Source organism: Scatophagus argus, chromosome 15, assembly GCF_020382885.2.
Source record: "Scatophagus argus isolate fScaArg1 chromosome 15, fScaArg1.pri, whole genome shotgun sequence".
Taxonomy (NCBI): Eukaryota; Metazoa; Chordata; class Actinopteri; family Scatophagidae; genus Scatophagus; species Scatophagus argus.
Genome location: NC_058507.1, coordinates 4,804,825 through 4,810,323, shown reverse-complemented (window position 1 = coordinate 4,810,323; position 5,499 = coordinate 4,804,825).

The following is a 5,499-nucleotide window of genomic DNA, read 5'->3' as shown; positions in this document are numbered from 1 at the left end:
GGGGGGGCCGGGATGAAGTACAAAATATTGTTGTCAACTGCATCAACGACGCAGGCACAAATAACCATAGGCAATATATGAAATTTAATCAATGAAAAATGTATTCAGTGATACACTTGACTCTATTAGTCTGCGCGTGTTTGTGGCGTTCAATCTCGAGAGTTGCCGCGGTGCTAGCAGTGCACCCCCCGAATCGCAGTCAGAGTTGGTATCGCCCACGGCTGCCTCTCATTCCATTCCTCTCAACCGTCCTGGACTGGAGCTCTGCCGCATTAATTTTGGAAGTCGGCGAGGAGAAATAGTAACGGCGTCGCCTTTATGTAATAAAAACGTGCTCAGAAAAAAAAGTTTGGGCAGTTTATTTTTACGTCCGGATCACCAGCTCTCTGCAGCTGGTTTTCTTTTATATACCTGTTTAGACCGGCACCGGTATGAAAAATGTAGTAACCCTGTAATGAGTTTTTGCACAACAAATTAGGAAGGATACCAAGACTGTAAAATATATGATACCACATGACATACAATTATCATAATGCAGCCTACCAGAAGGTGACTTTGCTCTTAATGAGAAGGCAAAATTCAAGTACATAATATTAGACTATATTGGAGTGAGTGACTTTTGTTGGAAGAGTCAAGTCATCATTCAGATAAGTCACTTACAATCAAAAATCAGTTAAATGAAATAATCAGAAATACAGCCGGATAAGAGAGGAAGATTCACAATCACAGCATCTTTATTGTTATGGATTGGCTTATTCGTAGCTTATTACAGCATTGCATGTTGAATCATTGATGGTATAAAATAAACAAGCTATAAAGGAGATCTATTTTGCAGCCTTCTAATTAAAACCCAAGCCAAAGAGTAGTTAGTAGGGGAAGCAGGGATGTGGGAAGCCAAGATGATGCTATGATATTGAAGCACTGCCAGCCTTACATAAGTAGGAAAAATGTGAGTGGACACCAGCTGTGCCACCACAATAAAAGCACACATACTTCATCTCCATGTTTATTAAGATAAATGCCTTGTATATTGGACATCTCAAGCCCCGCCCACCCCCGTCATGATGTCAGCCAGAGGTTTAAAAGTGGAGAGAGCCCCTCTTAGTTGACATGGTGACCTGCAATTAGTGCTCGGGGGCCCACACTCTGCTCCTACCGCTTGTCAAATAGAGAAATGAAGTGCCAAACTTGAAAAGGGGCGCGGAAGTGTGCCTGGTCAAGCCAGGCTAAACCCCCTCTGGCCCAGATTGCACACTGCTTTGAAGTGACATCAGAAAGGGACCTGTGAACAACAAAGCTACCCAGACACCATTATCTTCAAAAACAAAACTGAAAAAAATGCAAACCACAAATCCCCAGTGCCTGGATCAGACACCAAACTGATCACATTACTGCCATGTTTGAAGCTGAGAAAAGAGTCAAAATGTAAATCTTACTGCCATTTGGTGGATGACTGGGAGTTGCGTGCAGTATCATGTGATGTCCCGATCTTAATCATTAACACTTACAGTTCCTTTTACTACCAGTTGAGTGTTGTAACCTATTTAAAACAGTTTCCTTAATAATTCTGGTTACCAGATGAGCTTTCTCTGCTCTCTCTTTCTCTCTGCCCAGCAGTTCCTCTTGGTCTGCTCATATAAAGACTCTCTTTCCTAAAACACGCACAAACAAACCTAATGAAATACAAACCAAAGCCAGTGTAAAGAATGCCTCTCCAAATGTGAAACACCTGATATGTTCATCATATCACTTAATCCCCCCTCTTCCTTCTCCTCAAGCCGCAGTGCACTTCCAGTCTTTGTCTGCATCATCCCTGTCTTGATTTGATTAGCTGTCTCTGGCCAGGCAGGAAGTGCAGCGGGGAGCAGGTCGGGCCTTTTTGTTGTGGCGGTATCTGACTAATTGAAATAACACCCTCTGTGTCTCTGTCTCCCCAGGGGAAAGATGAGAAGCTCCCCTAATAGCAGACTTCAGTCATCGTGGAGAGTCCTTGCCATCAGCGTTGGCTTAATGTGACACGTGCAGCTACTCCAACCCTCCAAAAGAAGGTGAAAGCAACAAATCATGACATTTTAAAACACTTTTTTCCACCTCTAATGTCACTGTAAGCTGCAGCAGTAACGTTTGCCTTTGTTAGAACTACGGGTCTGTTTGTTGTTGTTCTCGTTGTCTCGAATGTCCACAGTGGCTTTGTGAAAAGGCGACCCTCACACAGAGAAGAAGACCTTTTCTTCTGTCTCTCCTGGTAGACACAGTCTCGCACCCCATTGCTAACATGAAATAGTTTAAACAAATCTGTGGTGTGAAGCGGTTGATTGTTGGTTTCTGAAAGTTACAGAAATGATTGGACGCAGAGGAGGATACTCTGACAGAGTATAATGGTGGCTTAAGAGACCTAGCTCATAATAAAAAGCTGTTGTTACCTGTGACGTTTTGGTTAAGCCGTTAAGAGCAACCATTACGTTACATTCTAATTTGTTCAGATATAATTGTAGAGTGGTCACATTTATTGCATGTGTAAGGTATTGTGGGGTTGTTAGAAGTTATGCATTCCCGAAATTTACTGGAAACTTCATTTTGTCTGCACACTACAACAATTATACATACTTGATATTTGAACTTGATGGCCTCTGTATTATTTTTTCGCTTTTGCCTTTAAAAGAATTCTTGCAAATTACTGCGCTTTGAAACCTGCCAGCGAGCTTGTGTTCTTGAAACTCCTCGGAGCTTGGACATGAAATCTAAGAAGCCGTGCGTTCAATCAAAGCGCTGCAGATGTTGTCTAATTGCGGTCATCTGGTGCTCTGTTATGTAAGGTTGCATACCAATGTTACCGAACAATATCAGGTCAAGAGAGGTGGAAGCTTCTCGGTTTTGAGTGCCAGATCAAACGGTGCTATCTGCATAATATCTCCAGTCATGTTTATTTTATGTGCTCTTTTTTTATTCTTTTTTTTTTTTTTTTAAATGAGATTGAAAGTAGATCTATTCCCAGGCAATAAACGCAGATGGCTGGTCAGTTGCATGAGATCCTTGATTCAATATTCTCACCCCTCAGGGAAATATCAGAGAAATAGGGGAGTGGTATCTGCTTGGAAGATAAATTACAAAAATGTGGTGGTGAACAGAAGGCTGCAAGGTGCGCTCCAGAGTTCAGTAATTCTATTTGAGGGCATTATTGAAACAGATCACATGAAAGTTTTGAGAATGAAATTCCTCATCTTGCAATATTGTAAGGAAAGTGCAGCTGTAACTCTTCAGAACTGGTGTGTTGCAAAAGTTAGAATAAGGAGCAGCACAGCAGGAAGAGGAGAGAAATGAGGGCATTGATCTAAGTTATCGTGCCAAAGCCCCCTTCAGATGCTGTGTGAGGATCCATTAATTACTCTGTGGCACCAGTCATGACATTGTAAGCAGAAATAATAGAGCAGAAATTAGACAGCTTGTTATATTGTCTAATTATTATACACACAAAACTGTTGCGTTACAGCCCTTGATGGCAAATGACAGTAATTCCCTGAAACAAAGTCCCCATTTCCCCCAAGATTTGAACAGTTTGTTCTTATTGTTAGTAAAATGTGACTCACCAACATCACTTGTTTTGTTGTTTTTTTCTTGATTGTTTCGCAGAGACAATTGCTGCTGTGTGGCTGACACAAAAGAGTCAAACGATTGCTGCTAAAACTTCAAGTCATCGTCACATCTGCACAGTCACCAGTTCATCTCACAATCGCACTTCTCACTGGAGGACGGACGGTGCAGGACCGAGTGACAGAGGAAAATATAAACAAAGAAAGAAAGTGAGAGCGTAATGGAGGGGGGGCAGAGGAGTGCAAGTCACCAGATGGTACAGTGAAAAGAATACACAATGGTAACACTACACTGGCTTCCCTCAGTGTGCTTATGTAACCCTATACTGCAATAGTATACGATGCTCAGGTGCAGAATGTAGGATTACTTTGGACACTGTTTGAAAAACTTCTTTCATTTCTTCAAACGATACCATGTTGGTTTTAATGGGTAAACAGACTCAGAAATATGAGCCAGAATGCAGTGCAGTATGTCAGCAGGTTTATTTGGCAGAGGGATGTTGTTTTGTTGTTTTATTTGTTTTGATATGGCGTCCACATGGCTAATGTAGCAACATGGGGTCACGCTTGTAGCTGAGAGTCAATACGGGCCAGCTCTAAGCACCAGCTGTCATACCTGGCCTTGTCACCACGCATTCACACGGCCACCTGGCACTTTGTCAACTCCGCTGTGGGCTCAGCAGACACCACATTCTGGCTTAAACCATTCAGGCACCGCTAGTGATTTACTCTATTCACACATGCAGCCACATTCAGGATTTTTTCTTCTCTAATGGATCAGTCAAGGGACAGTTAAACTTATAGCCAACACATAACTCAGCAGAAGAAGAACGGATGGGACAAAGTCGGATGTACAAGGCGTCTCTTATAATCTTTTCATTTTTAGGGACGTGGTGAGTGAGGATCGATGTTTGCCCAGTGCTCTTGTAATTTTTTAAATATTCAACAAGTTTGCAAGAACATATCTGTGCGCATTCAGGTGCGTCATCAGCAGGATCTTGCTCCGTGTGAAAATGTGCAGATGGACTTTGCCATTTGTGCGCTTGCCCCTGCAATGTTGCTGCAACATGCACTATATCGCTGAAATGCTCAGGAACAATTCCTACATGGAGTCATTTATGAAAAAGCTTGTCAATAAACGACTTCAGTTGAGTACATTTGGCAACATTTTGTTTCATTTTCCTTTATTTTGCACTGTAGTTAAATTTGTCAGACTGTGTATTGGTTGGACCTGCCCATAGCACTGAGAATCACTTCCATAAAGATCACAGACAGGTATATGTACTAAATTATTAATTGCAGGTATTGAATGCAATACTGAGTATTGTGTGATGCAAAATTTATGTGTGCTTTATCCAAGTGTGGCCTCTGTGACCACTAAAACTTCAGGTCAGGAGTGTATTGAACACAGAGACAGATGCCTAATGGACCGTTTTCTGACAGTCGTAAACAGTTATTGATTTTCTCTGTCTGTCAGTGCTGGTTCAACTTTGCTGCGATAAACAAGAGCCAGAGTCATCAAGAGTTTAGGGTGCCTTGATGCTGGTCAGTCACAGCTGGTGTTTGTGCCTTTGAGCAAGGTTAGTGAGAAGGAGCACATGCATGGCTGGCTGTCCTCAGGCCCAAAGTCAAGCAGAGCTCAACAGAAGCTTTGTTCCTTTGCCTTCGCATCCAGATGTGTCCTCTCCTTTGGTCAGTAAATTTCTTTCATGTCAATATGAGTCGTTGCAGGATGTAGTTATTGTAAATACGTATCGAAGAGTGGAATAAAAATAGCACACAACTAAACTATGCGCTCTCACCACCTGGGGCTGGTGTGCAGGTTGTGACTTGTGCTATTAATAACTGTCATATATTAATATTATGTGTTGTCTGGCAGTCAAGGTTAAAATGTGTCGGTGAAAAGCTC